Below are 26,878 nucleotides of genomic sequence, written 5' to 3' on the forward strand. Positions count from 1 at the left end.
AAGTCTCTCTTGCGAAGACGTTTAGTATGAGACCAAGTCGGTAACGGATATGTTAAACATCGACGCTTATGAATTGTTTTTAAATTACTTTTAGTGTCCTCGTCGTTTATGTGAAGCACAGTAGGAACATAATGAGTTCACCCTAGTACTTCCCCGTCTTTATTAAGACCGATCAAATTCATTGTCTTTGAGCGTATCGTTGTCCGTGGGACATAACTGCAACTAAGCTACAATACTCTCTTCCGCGACTTTCAAGATGTATTTAATATCACAAGATGTGCGGAGCCCACGTTTTAGAAGCTAAGTGTTGGATCAGACTGGGCAGTGACCTCCACGCAAGAAATCAACGTCTTTCATACTGCAACAGAAATGGAGCAATCCTCGCAAATTCCGTTTCAGCTTTATAGTACGCGGAGGAAACCGTTATACGAGCCGACTCAGCGCAGCCCGAAGGTCTCCTTTCGCCATTTTTCATAACCACTTTCACCGCTCGAGACTTACGAACCAGCTAAAGCATTATACGATCAGATTGCTCTGATGCATAACGTACGTCTCAGTCATCCCCATTCATCTCCTAATACATGGTTATGAAACACAAGAAGTTCCCATGTTCTAGCACAAAAATGTTTGTTAGGTGAGATCATCTGTGCTTGTGAACTTATTACAATGAAGTATTAAGGGGGATCTTACTAGAAAGCAACCGAAATTGTGAAAAAATTATTATTGGCTCTTCATTTACTACATGGTACTGAAATTTCAGTCGCTAAATATTACGTTCCAAATCCACTTGCAAGTGTGATAAAAAAAAAAAGAAATTGTGAAAACTAGCACGGGACCACGCCCCTTTCTTGATCTGTATTTGCTCATGTCACTTATTCCTACGGCGTCTCTTTCCAGTTTTGTGCAATCATCATACAGTATATGTTTGTGTAGTACGTGAAGAAGGCTGTGGGATAGCATCAATGCCACTGATTTTGTATTCTTTGGTTTATGGTATTTGTTTGCAAGTAGTAGCAAAGGAATAAAACTTACAAAAGTTGTGTATAGAGCATTTATTACAATCCGCAGCATGCCTCGTTCCAGTAAAGTGTAATTACTACCTTTAGCAATCTTGCCAGAAAACGAACTGTACAGAGGGTAGGATTTGATCCTGGAACTTCCACACTGTCGATATTGAAGGAAATCGATAACAGCTGAGTTGCTGCAGGCGACGTTATTGCTACACAGTTCGAAAATCAGATTAAACAAAGATGCAAGAAAAGAAAACACTGCTCGAGGATGAGTAAGCATATGGTTTGCACTAATTCACCTATAGAAGGTAAGGCCTTACACAAGCACTGTCAAATCTTCGATTCAGTTTCCTGTCACTTTCATTTTCGAAACTTTATGTACCTTTTCCTCACAGCTCACTAACGTTAGGCTACTTAAATTTGGCATGCAACTAGTCAACACCATTTTTGAAATATTACCTTAAAAAAATTTTCATTTAGCACAATAGACGGCATTTATGTAAGAGAACAACCCTAACATTTGGTGTATTATTTTCACAGATATTGGAAGAGCTATAAAAATCTAGCAAAAAGAAATTCTGCTCGCCAGATGTTTCTTATAATGGTATACCAGATTTTGTACAAAACTGCATTAATTTAATTCTGATAGATTCTTCCAAAAAGGAACGTTTGTATTCACTCTATTGAAAAAATTTCAGTTGTTTATAATTTAGACATGTAACGTCAATAAGTAGAAAACTAATGTGTGTGCGCATGTAACAGTACTTAGCAACCGTGACAAATTTGGTTACATTGTGTTAAGAACATTGCACCTTAAAAGGTTTTTTCGAAGAATTGCAAATTCACATACATCCCCCTCCCCCTCCCCTCGCTCTAGTCTATTCCCAACAGTGGTCCATCATGTAGTCGTCTAATTTGTATGGGTAAGATGTTAACACTAACTTTCAGTGAGGAAACGTGACAGAACTGTATTTAGTTGCAGCAGGCAGAGTTACAGTATCCAAGGTGAAGCCGCCATACAAAACCACTTTATGCGTCACAGTTTCTTTGTGAAACTTTGAGATACGTACGTGGTAGCAGGAGCTGCAGTTTACAAATATTTCATTGGTCCTGTGTCTACTGTCTAAGAATAAATAGCGGTCATGGATTATGTGAACATTTTCTGAGATGAAATACATCCTCCATGAGACGTGTACTATCATGCTCAAAACTATCCTCACGACATAATATGCGTTTCGTCTGACTTGCATGCAGCCCACACAACGTAACATTCAGTAACCGTTACTCAGAACTAAATTATTTTGTGAAAAAGAAGTTTTGCAAGAATATCTGGAGCCCAAAGTTGTATGATCATTCGGAGTATTCTTGCTCTTTAAAGGTTTTCCGCCCACCTATTAAACGTCTTCTCTTGGCGAGTGTTGTTGCATAAAGTGTTAATGAACTAACAAGCCCCGCGGTGTTGCCGCGCGGTCTGGGGCGTGTTGTTACGGTTCGCGCGGCTCCCCCCCTCCCCCCCCCCCCCCCGGCACCAATTAACAAATTTCCAAACTAACATGATGGAAAAACCGCGATTAACAGAGTCAAGCTCTCTATGAAACCTCACCACTAATAGCATATACAATTAATTTCGATAAATTAATGATGGCACGTGACCATTTAACATAAAGTCACATTTAAAAAATGTTCAAATGTGTGTGAATTCCTAAGGCACCAAACTGCTTAGGTCCCTAGACTTACACACTACTTAAACTAACTTACACCAACTTATGCTAAGAACAACACACACACAGCCATGCCCGAGGGAGGACTCGAACCTCCGGCGGGAGGGGCCGCGCAGTCCGTGACAGGACGCCTCAAACCGCGCTGCCACTCCGCGCGGCTCACATGAAAAATCTAAGTTATTCATGCCTGAACATTAAATGGCTTGACGAAGTGTTATGTTCTAGATACGGGTTTAAGTCCAGCACCTAAAGTCATCGAAATAGGCAAAGCTTTCGTCCTTGACGCAGACCAAAGTTTGCACTGATCGTCATGCCGACTAGAGGTAAAAATAAGTGAAATATATTTTCTAGTACCATTTAGAAAATCTGAACTTGAAATTTGACTTGAAATAACGTGACGCAAAGTTCTGAGTTGGAAGGGAATTCGATAATTAACTAAGCACAGTCAAATATGCGCTTGGATAGAAAGTTTTCTAACAGACAGGGAGCAGTATGTCGTCCTGAACGGGGTAACTTCAACAGAAACAAGAGTAACTTCAGGCGTGCCCCAGGGCAGCGTAATAGGTGCTCTGCTTTTTACGATTTACATAAACGATCTGGTTGATGGTATTGACAGCGACCTTAGACTGTTTGTCGATGATGCTGTAGTCTACAGGAAAGTAGTATCACACAAAAGTTGTGAACGAATCAATGAAGATTTGCAGAAAATAAATGCGTGGTGTAACGACTGGCAGTTATCTCTCAATATTAATAAGTGTAACCTACTGCGTATAACAAGGCGAAAATCCCCATTAATGTATGAGTACAAAATAAATGATCAGTCTTTGGAAGCGGTAACATCAGTCAAGTATCTGGGTGTGACTATTTGAAATGATCTCAAATGGAATGATCAGATTACACAAGTAACGGGTAAGGCGAACTCTAGATTACGGTTTAATGCAGTCCTTCAACAAAGGAAATATCTTACAATACGTTAGTTCGTCCAGTCTTAGAGTATTGTTCGTCTGTATGGGACCCTTACGAGTTGGGTCTGATTCAAGAGATTGAGAAGGTCCAAAGAAAAGCGGCAAGATTCGTGACTGGTACATTTAGCCATCGCGAGAGCGTTACAAATCTCACAGAAAGTTTGAAGTGGGACACACTCGCAGATAGACGACGCGCTAAATAGAAGGGGCTGCTCAGTAAATTTAGAAATCCAATCTTCGCCGAGGATGTAGAGCATATGTTATTCCCACCAACTTTCAGATCGCCTAATGATCATCATTCAAAGATAAGGGAAAAAGGAGCTCGTACTGAGGCGTTCAGACAGTCGTTTTTCCCACGCGCGATCCGCGAGTGAAACAGAGGGGGGGAAATATGACTTTGGCGCGAATTGTGCCCTCCGCCACACACCGCTTGGTGGCTAGCGGAGAATATATGTAGATGTAGATGTAGATATCAAATATCGATGTGTTTTGGCAGTAGCGAGGTGTCTGAGTCCAAAATGACGCGACATATGATTAACTTTTGTCTTCGTGGGAATACTGCCGTTGTTTTGTAACCACGAACGAAAGTTAAATGTATGTTTCTGCCACTAGTAGCGAAATGTGTGCGTATTTGAGCTAGAAATAACGTTACGAAGAGTTCAGATCTGTGTGGGAATCGAACTGCGCACATACCGCCGTTGACAACACACGGAGGTAGTTTAACTACCGACTTATTTTTCAGCAGCAGTTAGGAGTGTCATATTTGGCCATCAAATGATGTTATGAAAACTTCTAGATGTGACTGGGAGTCAAAACCGTCACATTTCGTTATTGTTGACCATGCACGAAGAGACGTTAAAAATCAGAATTAGTAATCACTGGCAGTAAGGGGCGCACATGCTAGGACCCGCAAACAAAAAAAAAAGCATTTTTGTGGCGATCAGGATCCGAATCCAGTCACGAACCTTAGGTGGGGACCTTAAGAAGTTCAAATAAAAGATTGAGTAGGTGTTCTACAGGTGACAGAGTTTCTACATCCTGAAACTGTCACCTTTGTCATGCACCATCCTAATCTCTAGTCGGTAGAAAAGAATTTGATGTGTAATGTAAATTTGGAACTGTGATGTAATCCAGCGATTTTTACTTGGCGTCAAAGAGGTGAATAGGATCTGTCTGTGCCTATTATAAAACGTTTCCTGTTGTGGGTATCGAAAATAGACTTTCAGCACACCATCCTAGCATCAATTGATCTCACCACCGGACCCTACATGCAGCAAGGTCATGATTTTGTCATAACAGAGGAGCGCCACAAGGATAAGAATTCAGGCTCCTTGAGTCGCTGAAGTGGAGCAGAGGCTATTCAGTACATTCATTTCCTTGCTCTATTGAATCACCATTCTCCAGCTGCCTGTTCAGTACATTCATTTCCTTGCTCTATTGAATCGCCATTCTCCAGCTGCCTCGGTTGCTCACAGGTACGATAGGTCCGAATTTCAGACACTGAAATCAAACACACAATGGCTCTCTCTACATACTGGTAACACTGTAGGATGCCGAAGTTTCCAATGAAAGTGTTGCCTTCGACTTGTGCTACTTTGTTGCACTGTCTGTTCGTGGCAAATGTCACGCAAACAATATTAAAGTTGCCGGTGTTAGCTCAGGAGATCGCGATCCATCGTGCCTTGAGGCTGTGATCTACTGCGGACCTTTCTACACTCGTGTTGGTAAGCAAGATTATTGAGCGTTGTAGATTTCCTTTCGGCTTTAAGTATCTTCGGTGAAGGGAATGTACACCGTGCAGTAAAAGTAACGCTGTAGCTATTGCTCGCAAAGCATATAATGTGAGGAACGCGACATGCCGGCCGGAGTGGCCGTGCGGTTCTAGGCGCTACAGCCTAGCGGTCGCAGGTTCGAATCCCGCCTCGGGCATGGATGTGTGTGATGTCTTTATGTTAATTAAGTTTAAGTACTTCTAAGTTCTAGGTGACTGACGACCTCAGACGTTAAGTCGCATAGTGCTCACAGCCATTTGAACGCGACATACGTAATCTACCACTGCTGGCTAAATTGACACAAATAAAGTAAGATGGTACATAATTTCTTGTCTATGTTGTTTGACGTGTTGATAAAACGGGTGCTATATGTGTATTTATCAATAATTTTTTTATTTGAGTTTCTAGTATTGTTCTTGCAATAACATCTTGAACGTTGTGTAGTTGAAGGTTATGAGTGATGTTGTTTATGGATTAGAAAACTGCGATTTAAACGGGAAGAGGCTTAACATTTGTGACATTTTGTTCTCTTTGGATCAAAAAAGGGGTGAAGTCAGTAGAGGACGCTCGAACATTTGCGCTGTGTATTGTGTCAGTGTTATCTAAGATATCATCTCAGTCCGTAGCTCGTGGTCGTGTGGTAGCGTTCTCGCTTCCCGCGCCCGAGTTCCCGAGTTCGATTCCCGGCGGGGTCAGGGATTTTCTCTGCCTCGTGATGACTGGGTGTTTTGTGATGTCCTTAGGTTAGTTGGGTCTAAGTAGTTCTAAGTTCTAGGGGACTGATGACCATAGATGTTGTCCCATAGTGCTCAGAGCCATTTGAACCAAATCATTTCAGAATATAGTTTTCTCGCTTCACGTAGGATCGTTTTGACATTAATTAATTGTCAGATTCAGGAACCCCAGTAGTCTTTGCTACAGTTCACCACTACTATCCAGATCAGTATACACAATAATTGCAATAATTGCCAAATCCATGACGCTTCGAATCAGTGGATAATGTTGAGGAAGCAGAGGATTTAAGATTACATCTAAACCTTACGTCTGTGAGGAGCTCATCAGAGATGAAGCAGAAGTTCGTACTGGGAATGTGAGGGAGGGGGGGAGGGGAAGGGGGAAAGAAATCAGCTGTGCAGTTTCAAAAAGATCATAGCATTAACCTTTATAGATTTAAGGACACGAAACAACCGTATGTTAATTTCATAAAATGTTTTCTCCCTAACATTAAACAGCTCAATCAAACGACTTTGGCTCTGTATCCATTCCTCACCACACTCTATGCTATTCTAATCTCACGAGCTCAAATATTTAATTAATTACAACTTATCATGATAACTTTGTGATGTAAGTCTACCACAATTAAACATAACGTATCCATAACATGAGAGTGTTCAAAACTTCATAAGTAAGATATTACGCTCTCTTGGCTGCAAAGCGGTCTGTGCAGTCTTGCTTCATACTTAAGTAGCATTTCAGGACTAGGTATGTATTAGCGGGAGTAGAATCGTAAAGAAACAAGTTATTCATTGCTACAATTTCAACAACAAAATTGTGTATACATAAAAAGCTAAAGATTATGTCAATAGCACCAGAACACTGAATCGATTATAATGTTAGCAGTTCTGCAATATCACATGTTTCTTACTTCTACTTGTTACTGAACGTAGCAAGAAGTCTTATGATTTTCGATCTGGTTGCTTATAAAAAAATGGCTCTGAGCACTATGGGACTCAACTGCTGAGGTCATTAGTCCCCTAGAACTTAGAACTAGTTAAACCTAACTAACCTAAGGACATCACAAACATCCATGCCCGAGGCAGGATTCGAACCTGCGACCGTAGCGGTCTTGCGGTTCCAGACTGCAGCGCCTTTAACCGCACGGCCACTTCGGCCGGCGGTTGCTTATAGCTCTGTCGCAGAAGATGTAAACAGTTGGTCTCCCACGAGACTGGGGCCTAGAGGTAAAACAGCCCTTACAATAAGACGGCACTCCCACAGACCTAACGACCAACTGCGGCATTAAGTATTCCCCCACAGTTCTAGTGACGGTTAAGACAGATGATTTGCAGTGTACAAAACGAGATTAGTTCTAGTTTCTGTGTGGTATGACATTCCTGGACATTTATACATTTGATAATGAGATGACACACTGTAAGTAAAAACATTAATACCACCGAACATCAAGTAAATTTAGCAGGATAATTCTGTGCCTCGCGAGGAAATATCACACCTTTCACACGATTGCCAGACATATTCTACGAAAGTATGCTGAAAAGTAGTGCCTCCGGATTTTTTATCCTGTTCGTACTGTTGCTTCAGGGATTACACGTCACGTTACGTCATCTATATTACTTTGTCGACTTTCCTGCTTCGCTGGCGCAAGCTGTAACCTGCTGCCGCTAGAAGACTCCGAATTGGAGCGTGTAAGATGGCGGTGTGAAGCATAACTATGTCGGTGAGTGAGAAACAGCGTGCCGAAATCGAGTTTCTAACCACAGAAAACATGTCTCCAATTCAGATTTATAGAATAATGAAAGCTGTGTAGGGTGATGATTGTATCGACATCAGTAAAATGCGAGGTTGAGTTGTTCGTGCTCATAATGAAGGAAACCGTGGTGCTAATCTCAACGTGTGTGACAAAGCTTGGAGTGGACGACCGCGTATGGCAACCGACGAGACTCTCCGGTATCAGGTTGATGAACTCATCAGAATGAATAACTTGTTTCTCTAAATCCTCGCACAAACGAAAAAATGGCTGACATCGAAATAAGTGTCCAAGGAATAGAAAAGCAACTGGAATCACTCAACAGAGCAAAGTCCACTGGACCTGACGGGATACCAATTCGTTCCTACACAGAGTACGCGAAAGAACTTGCCCCCCTTCTAACAGCCGTGTACCGCAAGTCTCTAGAGGAACGGAAGGTTCCAAATGATTGGAAAAGATCACAGGTAGTCCCAGTCTTCAAGAAGGGTCGTCGAGCAGATGCGCAGAATTATAGACCTATATCTCTGACGTCGATCTGTTGTAGAATTTTAGAACATGTTTTTTGCTCGAGTATCATGTCGTTTTTGGAAACCCAGAATCTACTATGTAGGAATCAACATGGATTCCGGAAACAGCGATCGTGTGAGACCCAACTCGCTTTATTTGTTCATGAGACCCAGAAAATATTAGATACAGGCTCCCAGGTAGATGCTATTCTTCTTGACTTCCGGAAGGCGTTCGATACAGTTCCGCACTGTCGCCTGATAAACAAAGTAAGAGCCCATGGAATATCAGACCAGCTGTGTGGCTGGATTGAAGAGTTTTTAGCAAACAGAACACAGCATGTTGTTCTCAATGGAGAGACGTTAAAGTAACCTCTGGCGTGCCACAGGGGAGTGTTATGGGACCATTGCTTTTCACAATATATATAAATGACCTAGTAGATAGTGTCGGAAGTTCCATGCGGCTTTTCGCGGATGATGCTGTAGTACACAGAGAAGTTGCAGCATTAGAAAATTGTAGCGAAATGCGGGAAAATCTGCAGCGGATAGGCACTTGGTGCAGGGAGTGGCAACTGACCCTTAACATAGTCAAATGTAATGTATTGCGAATACATAGAAAGAAGGATCCTTTATTGTATTATTATATGATAGCGGAACAAACACTGGTAGCAGTTACTTCTGTAAAATATCTGGGAGTATGCGTGCGGAACGATTTGAAGTGGAATGATCATATAAAATTAATTGTTGGTAAGGCGGGTACCAGGTTGAGATTCATTGGGAGGGTCCTTAGAAAATGTAGTCCATCAACAAAGGAGGTGGCTTACAAAACACTCGTTCGACCTCTACTTGAGTATTGCTCATCAGTGTGGGATCCGTACCAGATCATGTTGACAGAGGAGATAGAGAAGATCCAAAGAAGAGCGGCGCGTTTCGTCACAGGGTTATTTGGTAACCGTGATAGCGTTACGGAGATGTTTAACAAACTCAAGTGGCAGACTCTGCAAGAGAGGCGCTCTGCATCGCGGTGTAGCTTGCCCGCCAGGTTTCGAGAAGGTGCGTTTCTGGATGAGGTATCGAATATATTGCTTCCCCCTACTTATACCTCCCGAGGAGATCACGAATGTAAAATTAGAGAGATTAGAGCGCGCACAGAGGCTTTCAGACAGTCGTTCTTCCCGCGAACCATACGCGACTGGAACAGGAAAGGGAGGTAATGACAGTGGCACGTAAAGTGCCCTCCGCCACACACCGTTGGGTGGCTTGCGGGGTATAAATGTAGATGTAGATGTAGAGAATCGTCAGATAACAGAGACAGAACTCTCAGGTAAGTGTGGCATGTTACGAGAGCGTGTACAGACCATCACTGCAGAAGTGTGCATGGTGGGTGCCTCAAATGCTAATTCCTGAAATGAAACAGAGAAGGTTGCACATCTATCGACAATTTTGCGTTCTGAGGTTTGAGGGGTGATGAAAACTGGGTTCACCATTTTAACACCGAAAATAAAGAGAGCTTGAACAGAGTTCCACCACAAAAGATCCCCGACGCCTGAAAGTTCAACACCATATCATAAGCAGACAGAGTCATTCTCACAGTGTTCTGGAATGCTCAAGGTGTGGGCCATTTGGAAATCATGCCTAAAGGCACCACGATAAACTCTGCTAGATACCGCGAAACCCTCAGAGAACTGAAAGCACTACGTCGAAGAGTATGTCCACACATGAAGCATTCTCTCCTTCAGCGTGACAATACCAGACCCCAAGTGCTGCGACATCTGCAAAAGTTCGACGCCTTGAGTTTATTGTAATCGTTCATCCTTCATAGAGTCCTGACGTGGCCTCGCCCGATTTTTATCTGTTTCCAGAACTTAAAGAATACCTTCGAGGACTATCATAGTAATGAAGCGGTGCATGCAGAGGTGAGGTTGTGGTTCCGTCAAAAAAAGTCAAACACACTATAGCGATGGTATCAACAAATTGGTTTCTCGCTAGGAGAAATGTGACTGTCAGCAGGGCGTCCACGATGAGAATCAAATATGTAGACATGAATACTAAACGTGTAGAATGTTAATGAGGTCCGTTTAATTTAAAAAGCCTTAAGAGTTTTCACATAAAGCTTGCGTTTTATAGACGTATCGGAAACAGCTACCAAATTCACAAACGTATGAAGTACGAAAAGTATGAGCAAATGTGTGTATTAAAGTTTTGAACGTGACTGCGTTGTCAGCGACCGTTTACAAAGTAAAATTAAAGCAATAACATCCCTCGGTCGCAAAAATGAAGTCATTTTGTCCGAGGTTTTGGCAACTACTAAGAGTGCATTCATCAGAAAAAAAACACTCAAACTGGCATGTCACGTATAAAATAAATATCAAGGGGTAAAGAATTTTAAAATATGGAACATGGAAGGCAAGCCACTTTGGGCTGCTCACACATATCGAGCTACGGTACCATCATGAGTCTGATGGTACGTTCCTACGTTAAAGGTGAACAAGAAAACAACTTAGCGCTACCTGTGATGATGGGCCGATTGGCAGCAAGTCCTTAAATAAAAAGAGACTAAAACAGTAGTCCCAAAAAGAAAAAAAGTCTTTGTTGCAAAAAGCTTTATTGCTAACAATAAAATCTTTTGCAACAGAGCCTTTTTTTTTCTTTTCGGAATGATTAATTACTGTTGCTGCACCAAGCCCAGGGGACGGTGTGTTGTGTAAAAAATGCGTTTACACACAGCGAACCATAGCAAGGTCTATGGATACGAATGTGACAGCGTAGATCGGCAGAGGAGTGTGTGGAGCTATCTAGATGTTGCTGATTTATGAAATCAAACTACCAAAAATGTTTAGCAACTTAATTTCTGCCTTCAGCTTCAACACCTTTGACATCACACACAGCACAACTCCATCACACTCTAGTTAGTTACAGCAATACGCTCTATGCTTTAACCTTTCTGTAGACGATTTAACTCCTTCATGGCAGGCAGTCACCACATTCAGCACGTGATAAACTAGAGTAGCAGACTATCATACACATCATACTCACCCCACCCCTACTACTCCACTTATCCCAACATCCATTGCCAAATTTCTCAAAATTTATGTTCCCACACACAGGAAAGTAATTAAAATCCTGTAGTCTCTCCGCACTCGAAATTTCTTTGTTCATTCTCTATGGATCTAAAAAGCTGGCTTATCAACCTTGTATAATATCGAAAGTAATTACCATGCCCTGAGTCTCTCATCTCTGCTACCCTCGATAAGTGATAACCACCGAACACTTGATTCTGTGAGTTCAGGATGGTCCGTGAACTTCTCTATCATCCATGCATTTAACCTAATCAGCGCTATAAGTAGGTACAGTTTTACTGGAAGATTGTATCTTCCATGGGTATTTGCCTTAAAAGTGCCAGTAGAACTAGTAACTACCAGATGGTAAATTTAGGAATACATCTCTTGACATTCCGGGAATGCTTCATATGAACTCGAGGACAGGTGACACAAATAGTATCTCATCACTAATGGCTGTATACAAATCGACACATCCAGCTTGTGTACCCTCAGCTCCTAGGTCGCTAAGGGAACATTGTACGTGAAATTCGTTGAAATGTGACATCTGTTTTCTACTCCATGATGTACTTTGGACTTTCCTGAACATTTTGCTATATAATACATTAAAATCAGACAGTTGTGACACCCTCAAACAATATTCTTAATGTTGAAGTGTGACTGTCAAACTTCGCGCTACACGGATACTGCCACAGTTAAGCAGTTATATCTTGGAAACTACACAGTCTAGAAGGCTGTGAATTGCTTTGTTCTGTGCCAACTGCTACGTCTCAGAAGTTGGCCTTACGAATAAACAATTCAGTCCTTTGTTTCTAATTCTAGTTTCCGTTGAAAGTAGTACGATTACCGGCTATTTCTGCAGTAAGTTAAATTCTATTGCTTTTTATATGTAAATAAAATGACTAAGCGTAAAAGTAACTTCAAGAAACGCAAATTTGCGGGTAACAGATATGTCAGACCAGCATTTTCTTCTGAAGTACTTGAAAACACGTGTGCTAGCAGTGAAGGAAACCACGATAATGTTTCTGAAGTGACCACGCCCCCTAGTGCATCGAAAAGGAAAGTAACATTAGAAACGGATGACAGTGGTAAAAGTAATAAAATTGTGGACAACGTCAGCATTGATCTACAAATCATTGCACAAGTTCTTTCTGAAACTGTATCTTGCTGTCTTTTTGGTGGTAAAGTTAAACTTTTTGAGGATACTGGAGCTAGAATAGATGTTGTGTCCAAATTAATGAATTACAGGAATATTACAGGAAGGCCATTAGAGATAACTGTGACAATTTAGAGAAGATGAAAAGAGCTGTGTCGAGAATTTCTTTCATCGAATATCAACCGATGGAAAGCCATGTCATGCTTTGCGTCCAACTCCACCAAACACTTGGTGTAAATATAGGCAAGCTGAATTTTCTGGCACCCTGCATGAATTTACACATAAACATCCTCTTTCTTTGGCAGTAATGGAGGCAATCAAACCTATTTACAGAGATTTGGCAAGTCCTGAGCTACTAAAGAAGTGTTTACATGGGAAGACCCAGAATGTGAATGAGTCCTTCAATAATGTTATGTGGTACTGTGTGCCTAAAAGTGTATTTTTTGGCCTTATGACCCTAAAGTTAGCAGTGTCTGATGCTGTAATAACTTTTAATGGTGGGAACGAAGAGAGACTTAAGGTTCTGGAGAAGTTACGGGTAAGATTTGGACAGAACACAGCTAAAGGAATGGCGGAACTGGATGAGCCTCATGGACATGAAGCAGAGTTCGCTGCTCAGCAAATGGCAAAAGAAGCAAGAAAGGAAAGAAGGAGGCAACTACTGGGCTTTTGGCATACAGAAGAACAGACTATGGGCCATAGCAATTCTAGTTCATAAAAGACGCAAAAATGTCAGTCCGTATTGCTGTTGTTGTGGTCTTCAGTCCTGAGACTGGTTTGATGCAGGTCTCCATGCTACTCTATCCTGTGCAAGCTGCCTTGTCTCCCAGTACGTAATGCAGCCTACATCCTTCTGAATCTGTTTAGTGTATTCATCTCTTGGTCTCCCTCTACGATTTTTACCCTCCACGCTGCCCTCCAATACTAAATTGGCGATCCCTTGATGCCTCAGATCATGTCCTACCAACCGGTCCCTTCTTCTTGTCAAGTTGTGCCGCGAACTCCTCTTCTCCCCAATTCTACTCAATACCTCCTCATTAGTTTTGTGATCTACCCATATAATCTTCAGAATTCTTCTGTAGCACCACATTTCGAAAGCTTCTATTCACTTCTTGTCTAAACTATTTATAGTCCATGTTTCACTTCCATACATGGCTACACTCCATACAAATGCCTTCAGAAACGACTTCCTGACACTTAAATCAATACTCGATGTTAACAACTTTCTCTTCTTCAGAAACGTTTTCCGTGACATTGCCAGTCTACATTTTATATCCTCTCTACTTCGACCATCATCAGTTATTTTGCTCCCCAAATAGCTAAACCCCTTTACTACTTTACGTGTCTCATTTCCTAATCTAATTCCCTCAGCGTCTCACGACTTAATTGGCTACATTCCATTATCCTCGTTTTGCTTTTGTTGATGTTCATCTTATACTCTCATTTCAAGACACTGTCCATTTCGTTCAACTGCTCTTCCAAGTCCTTTGCTGTCTCTGACAGAATTACAATGTCATCGGCGAACCTCAAATTTTTTATTTCTTCTCCATGGATTTTAATACCAACTCCGAATTTTTCTTTTGTTTCATTTACTGCTTCCTCAATATACAGATTGAATAACATTGGGGAGACACTACAAACCTGTCTCACTCCCTTCCCAACTACTGCTTCCCTTTCATGTCCCTCGACTCTTATAACTGCCATCTGGTTTCTGTACAAATTGTTAATAGCCTTTCGCTCCCTGTATTTTACCTCTGCCACCTTTAGAATTTGAAAGGGAGTATTCCAGTCAACATCGTCAAAAGCTTTCTCTATAAATGCTAGAAACGTAGGTTTGCCTTTCCTTAATCTTTCTTCTAAGACAAGTCGTAGGGTCAGTATCGCCTCACGTGTTCCAATATTTCTACGGAATCCAAACTGATCTTCCCCAAGGTCGGCTTCTACCAGTTTTTCCATTCGCGTTAGTATTTTGCAGCCGTGACTTATTAAACTGATAGTTCGGTAATTTTCACATCTGTCAACACCCGCTTTCTTTGGGATTGGAATTATTATATTCTTCTTGAAGTCTGAGGGAATTTCGCCTGTCTCATACATCTTCCTCACCAGGTGGTAGAGGTTTGTTAGGACTGGCTCTCCCAAGGCTGTCAGTCGTTCTAATGGAATGTTGTCTACTCCCGGGGCTTTGTTTGGACTTAGGTCTTTCAGTGCTCTGTCAAACTCTTCACGCATTATCATATTTCCCATTTCATCTTCATCTACATCCTCTTCCATTTCCGTAATATTGTCCTCAAGAACATCACCCCTGCATAGACCCTCTACATACTCCTTCCACCTTTCTGCTTTCCCTTCTTTGCGTAGATCTGGCTTTCCATCTGAGCTCTTGATATTCATGCAAGTGGTTCTCTTTTCTCCAAAGGTCTCTTATTTTCCTGTAGGCAGTATCTATCTTACCCCTCGTGAGATAAGCCTTACATTTGTCCTCTACCCATCCCTGCTTAGCCATTTTGCACTTACTGTCGATCTCATTTTTGAGACGTTTGTATTCCTTTTTGCCTGCTTCATTTACTACATTTTTGTATTTTCTCCTTTCAACAATTAAATGCAGTATCTCTTCTGTTACCCAAAGATTTCTACTAGCCCTCGTCTTTTTACCTACTTGATCCTCTGCTGCCTTCACTATTTCAGCCCTCAAAGCTACCCATCCTTCTTCTGTTGTATTTCTTTCCCCAATTCTTGTCAATTGTTCCCTTATGCCCTCCCTGAAACTCTGTACAACCTCTGTTTCTTTCAGTTTATCCATGTCCCATCTCCTTAAATTCCCACCTTTTTGCAGTTTCTTCAGTTTTAATCTACAGTTCATAACCAATAGATTGTGGTCAGAGTCCACATTTGCCCCTGGAAATGTCTTACAATTTAAAATCTAGTTCCTAAATCTCTGTCTTACCATTATATAATCTATCTGAAACCTTCTAGTACCTGCAGGGTTCTTTCGTGTATACAACCTTCTTTCATGATTCTTGAACCAAGTGTTAGCTATGATTAAGTTATGCTCTGTGCAAAATTCTACCAGGCGGCTTCCTCTTTCATTTCTTAGCTCTAATCCATATTCACCTGCTACGTTTCCTTCTCACTGTTAAATTCCAGTCACCCATGACTACTAAATTTTCGTCTTCCTTCACTACCTGAATAATTTCTTTTATCTCATCATACATTTCATCAATTTCTTCATCATCTACCAAGCTAGTTGGCATATAAAACTGTAGTACTGTAGTAGGCGTGGGATTCGTGTCTATCTTGGCCACAATAATGCGTTCACTATGCTGTTTGTAGTAGCTTACCCGCACTCCTATTTTTTTTATTCATTATTAAACCTACTCCTGCATTACCCCTATTTGATTTTGTATTTATAACCCTGTATTCACCTGACCAAAAGTCTTGTTCCTCCTGTAACCGAACTTCACTAATTCCCACTATATCTAACTTTAACCTATCCAATTGCCTTTCAAAATTTTTTACCTAGCTGCCCGATTAAGGGATCTGAAATTCCACGCTCCGATCCGTAGAAGGCCAGTTTTCTTTCTCCTGATAACGACGTCCTCCTGAGTAGTCCCCGCCCGGAGATCCGAATGGGGGACTATTTTACCTCCGGAATATAATTACGTCTGCAGTTTTCCCTTGCTTTCAGCCATTCGCAGTACCACAACAGCAAGGCCGTTTTGGTTAGCGTTACAAGGCCAGATCAGTCAATCATCCAGACTGTTGCCCTTGCAACTACTGAAAAGGCTGCTGCCCCTCTTCAGGAACCACACGTTTGTCTGGCCTCTCAACAGATACCCCTCCGTTGTGGTTGCACCTACAGTACGGCTATCTGTATCGTTGAGGCACGCAAGCCTCCCCACCAACTGCAAGGTCCATGGTTCATGGAATTTGTAAAAAAAATTAGTTTTAAATATCAATATCTCTGAACGACATTTTTTGCAATGAATGGTAGAGTCATGACGTTTTCACAGCATGCCAAGTGTGAGATTCAACACATATTTGAACTAGAATAATTAAAATATCTTGAATTGCTTTGTTTTTATGTACATTTATTTACAGAATTCTGTCAAAAAATTGAGTGTTCGAAAAAAAGGTAACATGCCCCACAGTACAGTTTTAGTAGTAATTCTAGTTCAGTTTATCTATAAATGTGCATTCAGTAATTATGGAAAATTGTAAGTTGTTGTCTTAAGAAGTGACGAAGATAATGGGTCACAAAATTTGATAATTATACGTTGGTGGCGTAGAACATATAATGTCCCCTTAAATTCAATGAAGCTCTCGCAGCTCAACCATTGTTAAGAAAATCACTTTTCTATTACAATTAATAAACTGATTAGGATAAATTCCTCCTTCACAAACTCGTTCCTATAGGCTCATAGACAAAATTTTACAATGTAGCCTATATTCCCAAAGAAATCAACTACGACTACTCTCACAATAAGGTGAATCACGCCTATTAGGGGACTTGAATCACACATCGAACGAATAACTATTAGTTGATATCTCTGGGATTCTGACCCAAAAGCAAGAAGTATTCACTGTTTCAAACTTTTCATACTTCATCACGATTAATGTACCTGAATCCCAGGGTCATGAAATATTTTCTGCCATTTTCGGATCATTTAATGCAGTCAGCATTTGAAACAACAGAAAACCATTCTAGGCTACTCAGGACCGCACATTCATTTCCTTCTGGTGGATGTAGTCCATAATATTCATTCACAAGTTGGGTAAAATGTTCCGACGTGAACTACTTTGTCATCGCAGTTATAAATCTTCAACAATAGGTGTAAATCTATACCTACATCAGTGGCTCCCTGTCGTTGGGTTGTCTGACTTGCTGTTCTGCTCCCACTCTGAAGATTAAATAAACAACAAAAATAAATGTGGATGTTGCATGTGATGAACATCCAATGCTTCCATATTTCGAACTCTACATCAAAAAATAGTGAAACTAAACGACATAAAACTTCTAAGTGTGAATTAACAACAACAGCAAATATGATATTGGAGTAATAATTAATGAAATTCGGCTCATTCCATTAGTCAGCTGATGATAAAGCTGCCCATTTAGTGCACACAAAAACCGCAGTACGGACTCAGATATTTTCTTAAGATTCGTTATTGAATTTCATTCTGGTACTTTTCAGTTGCATTAGAGAAGGGGGAAAGCGACTGACTTTACACTTTTCCAGTGATAATCGTCCCTATATCTGCAGCTGAATGCACATTAGCAAACGAGTGCATTACCATAGAGCTAGTGAGGCACTGATGTCGGGAACATTTTCTCACTGCTGTAACCGTTGTTAAGGCAGCAACAATAGCACATTCCTCACAAAGTGAAAGAGGAATGAAATTATTGTAGTTTGTGAGTAAAAATGCCTTCTAAAAATCGAAAAATTACATTTTCTTACGCATTATCTCTTATTCCACAGAAACCAGAATATTTCATTAAGATTACAAGAAAATAAACAACCTGGAAGTATAATTAAGCTGTAGCCCTTAAAATAAGACAATGATCTCGGAAGTACCAAATATTTGTGATGTTTTCGCGTCTCAACTTTTCCAGCGTCAGAAACACGGTTTTGATAGGTCTCAAAATCTCACTCCACCTCTGCTATGCAAACCTTGCTAGATTTCTAGTGTGTCAGACACCTACTTAATGGCATGCTTCATTCAGAATACTAGATAGTTTAATGATTATAAAGAATTTAATCATTATAAAGAATGCGCTTCGATTGCAAATTGAAACCGGATGTTGGCCTAGGTTTTAGTGCAGATAACGACGCCTTCTTCGGAACACACTAAAACTACAAACTGGCTAAAGATGCATGGTCCAACATTAATACAGAACGCCCAAAAGGGCAAAATATTGTATTAATGTTGGACCATGCCTCTTTAGCCAGTTTGTAGTTTTAGTGTGTTCCGAAGAAGGCATGGTTATCCCCGCCGAAACCTAGGTCAACATCCGGTTTCAATTTGCAACCGAAGCGGATCCTTTATAATGATTAAATTATACACGATTTCTGACGCGCTGCAACGTTAAAAGTTCTCGTACTAGACAGTCTCCATACATTGCAACAGAAGTGTCATATTCATACTGGGACTTTGACGGTGATACTGACGGCGACCTCAGGTTACCTAAGTAAGTCTTGAAATAGTTTGTAAGAGGCTTTGAGGACATTAGTCAGCATGCCTATTAACCATTCCGGTTTTGGTCTGTTTGTGGAACCCAAATGGTTCAAATGGCTCTGAGCACTATGGGACTTAACATCTGTGGTCATCAGTCCCCTAGAACTTAGAACTACTTAAACCTAACTAACCTAAGGACACCACACACATCCATGCCCGAGGCAGGATTCGAACCTGCGACCGTAGCGGTCACGCGGTTACAGACTGAAGTGTGGAACCCAATTTTTCAGTTACTATAATATCTGAAAGCAGGTGGATGTCCTCAACAGCTATCTTTAAGGCGTTATTAAGACTTTACAATAGTCTGTAGGCTTTTTTGCAGATTTTGGACATACCGAACACTTAAGGTTGAAGATGAAATTTTTTTTCTTTGCCAGTGACAAGCGTTCTTTTCAGTTATCTCTTCACCAAAGATAACAGGAAGAAACATAATCATGAAACAGGACATTAATATTCTTCCAGAAGCGTAATTAATGCAAAAAACACAGCGGGATGGGTTGGGAGGAGTATTGGGGGTGTATGGTAATGTGATATCCTGTCAATATTGTTTATTGCCTCCAAAACAGGGTGACATTCTGCTTTGGAAGATAATAAATCGTCTACAGAAAGATGTAAGCATAAGGCATATTTCTGCAATTAATGAGAATATCTATCACTTGTGAGGATAAAGTTGAACGGGAACCCTCCAACCACTATGTGAATACTGATTGTCATCATGTAATTCCACACCAGTTCATATGGCCGCTGATAACAACAGTCCACATAGAGTTAAAAATTTATTTGTTTACACATTTCTTGCATAACCCCCCAATCAGAACATTATATAAAAGTATTTAATATGTACTGTTCTGTCATCTGATTACAATCTTAAAATTCATGCTCGATTAAGACTGAAATCGTTATTCATGATAGCATATTTTAGAAATAAAACCAGCTATACGGCATACTATAATTATTTATTATGGCAGTTTGGCTGTTACCATCACTAGATCAAAAGCTTTGTCCTGAGAGAAGACAAGTTACTCTCTCACTATTTTCCATATTCAAGGCTACTCTTCAATGTTGATTTTACAACCAAGTCACTACTTTTGTAAGATGGCAGGAAGTTATCAGCATGAGCAGGCACTGATGGGAGCACGTACAGTCTTAGACATAAAAACTGACCGCTGGCCGACCGCCACAGAGACTAAGTCCCAGTCGTACACTTAAGGTGGCCAATAAAACCGACCGCCTCTGACAACACGAAGTCCAGCCATCTGCACAACATTGCAATGTTGTAAGATGCAGAAGTGCTAGGAGGATGTGTTGCGTACTTACGAGATACTCTGGGGCTGTGTTAGCCCGTGGTCTAGTGGTATAGTCGTGCATTTTAAACTTATAGCCGTGTGTTCGCGTCCAACTATATCTCTCTTACTCTCTTCTTTTTACCGCATTACGGCCCTCATCTAATGTTATGAGTCTGATTGAACATCGAAGATAGTTCACTTCACATTCTACCCAACAGTAATAACAAGTATTTCCAGAAACAATTCTGCAGGACAGCTCGTGTTTGCGTCGCGATCAGTGCAGCTTACGCTCGAGCGTTTCCTCGCGATGCAGCGGCTACCGGCCACCGGCCAGACGCCACACGCCGCCTGAAATCAGGCGCCGCCCAGCTGAACGCGGTGCGACGCTGTCAGTGTATGTATCAACTGTCGTTTTCGAATTTGAAGTTATAGTTATCATCTTGCAGTTAAGCATTGGATTTCGCGTACTTGACAATCGTGAACTACTGTTAAGCGTTACAAAATTGGGTCTCAGGTGGAAAAAGGTGTAACATCTGCAACACAGTGTTAACTTTTGGTATAACGTAGGGGTGAATGCAGAAGAGGCAGCTCGAAAGATTTGAATTTTGTGTGGAGCGGGTGCTTTTGGGAAATATAAGCCACAAAAAGATATTCTTGTTTCAACAAAGATCTTTCTAGCATGAATGATTTTCCACATTAAGAAAGTCTCGAGTACTGATAAAAGTGATGGATTACCATATAACCATCATGCGACATCATGCGACATTCAACAGACAAGCTTCTAAAGTCTTCTATCCAGGAGACTGATAGGGAAATCATCCCTCAGACACTTGTCCCTCTGATCGTATACTCCTAAAACTTTACTTTTCCCGCTCCTGATCGATCAACCGTCAAGGAAATTCATTTCTATACGAAAATGCTCTTTAAACTACACTGGTTTAATAGCTTTGTTAGAACCAATAGGTTTCTACAGGCGTAGAATTTATTAACTACTTCAGCGTTGTCAGATTGTTTTAGATATTGCTGATATAATTGCGTTTTCCATTAGTTTATTGAACACAACTATAATCATCAAAGAGAAATTAAATATTCGCATTACTAATACAAATTAAATTCAGCTTACTACGGAAACATCACGACGGCAGTATGTCTTAATAAAGCATTAAATATCTGTAAGACGACTGTGCCTATTTTTAACACAAATTAATAGCATATTACCGACTTTTGACTTCGGAAAGGTCTCTATTTACTTCATGTCCTGTATCATACTCAAGTTTTATGAAAATGTGGCGCTTCATAGATAAAATTATGTATTCACAGCAACAAAAAGTATGTTGGCAGAAAAAAAAGTAGCATCATGAATTTTGCAGTACCATAACGTTTTCGCTCAGACACTAAGGAGTACTGAAAGTAGCAAGATGATTTCCTTATTCAGTTTTTATCTGCCTGCATGTAGCTCTGCCACAAGAGAATTAAAAGTACGGCTTTCAGCGAGTATCGAAAGGTGGACGAAAGCGGCTTATAACCGGCAGGCAAGCACCTTACCTCGGTGCTAGCTAAAAGGTGCGCCGGCTGTGAGTTAGTGAGCTATGACAGATAAATCGCAACATAAGAGACGAGAGTAGTTTATTTCCCGAGTGGAAAAACTTAAGTGGACTCAAAAGCATTAACTGATATCCTCATATCACTTCTCATGAGAAAATCACTTATATTATTCAATTGAAATGTCGCCACAATATCAAGTGAATTTAGCAGGATAGTTCTGCGTCATCAAGGGAGTAAAATATATTCTGCGTTGTTGCCAAGTTTCAGTTATACTGCTAGGAAAGATACCAGCTGATGTGTTCTGTGAGGGACATCGGAAGTGACTATAGCTTCGTCTCAAAGTTGTGGCTGGCAAGGGCCGGAAAATTCTCATTATATTTCAATGAGTCTTATTCGCATTTCTGTAGCTAGGTTTAGGGGCTAGAATGTAATTACTTTTAATACCTCGATGCACTGAGTGCAAACGAAACGTCGTAAATTAATAACTACGACGATTATTTTCGTGTTTCACTGTCTTAATCAGACCGAAATCTTGAAAGCGTATTCGCCAGACGCGATTCACAATTTTGGAGCTTCTCTGGTGGTTGAGTTCGCAACGTATCTTTGCTGTACAATATTTTTATTGAAACCACTATCATTGACACACCTGTCAAAAGACAGGCATGACCTGGCTTCTTGTCAGCTTTCCTGAAGGATATTCTGCCATTACTCGAAACGTGAAGACTTACTAAGGTGAATTCGAATATTCCATATGGCGAAAATCTGATGTTTCTATTCTTCCAGCTCTAACGCTCAAAAAACAGTTGCAATAAGCGGCAGGAAAGCGCCTGTGTACCAATAATTAATCATGCTGCCATGATAAATGGAATCTGACAAACTCAATCTGTCATCTGATAATTGTGAAAAACTACTTTTTTCATCTGTACAGCACCGCAGTATGAACTCAAGGGTTTCGTAGGATTCCTGTACTTAATTTCGTTGTGATCGTTTCCAGTGACAGTAGAGGAGGAGCAAAACCATCTGACTTTAAATATACTTTTCCAGCGGGATTGGAATCTTTGGCTACAGTTTCAGCAGCACATCCAATGAGGTCTCAAGAATCTGAGCAATCACTCATTGCTGTAGTATAGGCTAGGACAGAAGGAAGCAGGTTTTCCACAAAGTAAATGATGAGACACGGTCGCTGTCACTTATTAAATATGAATGGTTCAGAAAATTACAACTATATCTAGTGAAATGAGTAGGTTAATGCAGCTCCAGTGCTTCACTATCACTGAGCTACAAAAAATTTCCCCAATAGCACTTAAGATAGAAATGTGTAGGTGTGTGTGTGTGTGTGTGTGTGTGTGTGTGTGTGTGTGTGGTGTCCTTTCGGACATGTCACAAAGAACAGACGCCACACATATACGAGTATACAGGGTGTTTCAGGAGGAATAGTAGATATTTTAGCGGGTGGTAGTATAGACGAACTGCATTAAAAAATTCCATGTAAATGTGTTCACTTTTTATAGAGTACAGAGATACAGCTGTTAGTACGTAACCCTAACAAACTCAAAGTAAAAACAAATGTGGACGTTCAAAGTTGATTTTCAAAAATTCCGCCACCAACTTCAATTCACTTTTGACTTCTCTTGATAACACCACGTGTACCTCTTCAGAGGTCGTCTTTGAGTTCTTGTATGAGGGCTATGCTATTCATCATGCGAACGTTCAAATTGGCTCTTGAGTTTACTTTTTCTTTGTAGATTTCGCCTTTCAACTATCCCCACAGGCAAAAATCCAAAGAGATAAGATCCCGGAACCTCGGTGGCCAATAAAAGTGCTCACATCCACTGATGCATCATCCAGGAAATGTTGATGTGTCTCCTGACGACTAGAATGTGCAGGAGCCACGTCGTGCTGGAGGAACATACGCATTCTTGTAGCAAGAGGAACCTCTTCCAATAATGCTGGAATCTCATTTTCAAGGAAGTCTAGAGTTGGGTTGGATTGTTTGAGGGAGAAGACCAGACAGCGAGGTCATCGGTCTCATCGGATTGGGGAAGGACGGGGAAGGAAATCGGCCGTGCCCTTTCAACGGAACCATCCCGGCATTTGTCTGGAGTGATTTAGGGAAATCACGGAAAACCTAAATCGGGATGGCCGGAGGCGGGATTGAACCGTCGTCCTCCCGAATGTGAGTCCAGTGTGCTAGCCACTGCGCCACCTCGCTCGGTGGAAGTCTAGACAACGGGGTCCTGTGAGGATAAACAAACGAAACGAAAATGCATTGAACCCAGCTGTATGTACTCAATAAATATTGGGCATATGTTGTATGGCATTTTTCTGCAATTTATTTCTACCAACTCCTACAATATTTACTATTCTCCTGAAATATCCCGTATAATTATTCAGGCCTCGAAAGTTTTCAGTGCGAGATGCACGTCATCGTCCGAACCCTCTAACCCTCTCCGAAATACAGTGTGGCTTCAAGGGGGGGGGGGGGGGGGGGGGATAATGGATAATGGACGGGGGGGGGGGGTACCGCGCGTATGTGGTATGCGGCAAGATGGTAATTTTCGCCTGACGAGGAGCGTGTATAGATAGGTCCTGCAGGCAGCCTGGACGTTGTGTCCCGATAGTGCAATGGTCAGCGCGTCTGCCTCGTCAGCAGGACGTCCAGTTTCGAAACCCGGGCGGTCACGAATTTTCATCTGCCGTCATTGCTGTATTTAAACGCCCTGTGACAGTGTGGACGACTGAACTTCGATATTTAAGATGCAATTGTTTTTGAGGCAGTACAGGTGATTTGCGAACATTTGTCTTGCCATCAATGTAACGAGACTTCAATGGCATCCATTCCTTAGTCATTGCTTTGTGATGACGCTAACCTATGTCATATACTATGAATCGGATTTAGCGCATATTTAGTCAAGTAATGAATGGTCAGTAGCATTTACGAACAGTAGAAGCAGGAACCAGCTGATCATTTAACCAAGTGCAACATAGAGTACCTGTGTAGTGAGTCATTTCAACTACATAAGTGATGGTAATATTTGTCAAGCACTTCACTGTAGAATTAATGTAATACCTGCACGATTCTCTCTGTAGTCATTCTGTATCATTAGCAGTTCGTGAATGGAGTACTACGTTCGTTAAATCAGATTACTCAAGCCGATGCCAAATAAAGAGAAACGACGACGCCACCACACTATCTTTATTTACTTAGTTAGGCAGTGGTAGATTATGTGCTCCACCATTAACGATACTGTAATCAGCTTGACAACATAATACCACCACATCCACTGCAACCCAGACCATTATCATAACGCTGTTGTTCAAATGGTTCAAATGGCTCTGAGCACTATGGGGCTTAACATCTGAGGTCATCAGCCCCCTAGACATAGAACTACTTAAACCTAACTAACCTAAGGACATCACATACATCCATGCCTGAGGCAGGATGCGAACCTGCGACCGTAGCAGCAGCGCGGTTTCAGACTGAAGCGCCTAGAATCGCTCGGCCCCAGCGGCCGGCTGACGCAGTTGTTACTCGCAGTGATTACAAGTTGCTGATATTTGTCAAAATAGCGCCTCATGAATGTGAAGTTCCATTTGCATTACGTGTAGGACAGAGAGAATTCTAAATAACAGTAAGAGGTTACCCAGAGAAAGGAAGAGTCCACGTTTTGTCTCAAGTTGTTGCAGTTTTATATCAATGTACTTCCCGATGGTTTCACACTAACTGGTTCTTTTGGCTGTCGGAATACTCATATGGGAATTATCAAAGTGTAATTCCTAGAAAGCTCAACTACCTTAATAACACCTCATTTTGGATTGAATATGACTAGGAAAGCGACGTTTCTGTCCGTCGCCTGACGACTTACGAATGAAGTCTGAAGTGCGCTCATAGTTGTGTTTTCTGCCGCATGAATTCAGTAAATTTATTGTGGCAGCTGCCAGTCTTTGCTGAATAGAGACATGTGCAAATACATTCACTGCTCTAGGGGAGTTCCATTTTTTCCATACCGTAATTAGCACAGTAACATAAGGCTCATTCTGCTGAAGAACTTGATGCCCGCAAGTCCTTATGTAAGAATCTGCGAGCGGTAGTAATGCATGAAAGGAAACAGGCTGTTGGACAAAAGAGTGGAGAGCTCCCTGCTTTTTGCGTTTCCGATAGGACCTACGACAAGAATCTGGTGTCATATTATGCTGCAGAACCCTTCACACGAAAACAAAAGCTACGATATGAGAAGAGGAAATGACTTATGTGCTTCTCAGAAACTTTAGTTTCTTGCGTTTATTTTCTCACTTCATACCAAAACAAGGGCGTGGATATGAGAGGAGGAAATGAAATATACGCTTCCAAGACTTAATATTTCCTTGTATGGTACTACTGTGTGCATGAAAGCTCTGCAGTTAATTTTTGTGTGTTGGATAAATTTTCATATCACCTCACATTACTTTGTGAGAAGGTTCCTTTTTTCTTGGGATCCAAACAGAGTGGACATTTCCTCACTGATTAATATTCTGATGACTTATGACACGATACCCGTTCCAGTTGCTCCATGGCACCTGTGTGTAGAGTCTCACGTTGGTTACTATAAGAACATGCAGTCTGCGATGTCCGCTCACTACAGTCAGAGCCAAGGTGGTTTCTTTCTGTTCATGGCGAAGCGTCTGCTGCAGTGTTCACGCTCAGCAGACAAAAACAAATCGAGGTGCCATAGGCCACTGCTAATGGCTGCGCTTGTCGCGGGCCGCGATATTCTGGAGTTAATACATCTAACTTACTTAACGTAATATGCAAGACATGGGTTGGGTAAAAATTCAGTTTAAAGTGACTAGCCACTGCATTAAAATCCACTGCATTAAAATACTTTAGAGTTATATTTGACGCAATATTTATTGTTGCTAGTCTCTCTAATTTTAGTATTGATTGAGATTGTGCGTGAACACGGAACCCCCCCCCCTCCCCCCCCCCCCCTCCACACACACGCACGCACACACACAGTCATTGATTCCAGTGAGAGTGACGACTGCTGTCTGTTGAACATCACTTGTACCAATCAATTCCTCAGTTGGCGTCGAGTGGATGAGATTTTTCAGTTACCTTGCATTGCAAGAATTGTGAGGAGACTGAAAGTAAATGGACTTGTA

This window comes from Schistocerca americana, chromosome 4 (genome assembly GCF_021461395.2).
Source record: "Schistocerca americana isolate TAMUIC-IGC-003095 chromosome 4, iqSchAmer2.1, whole genome shotgun sequence".
NCBI classification, from domain to species: domain Eukaryota; kingdom Metazoa; phylum Arthropoda; class Insecta; order Orthoptera; family Acrididae; genus Schistocerca; species Schistocerca americana.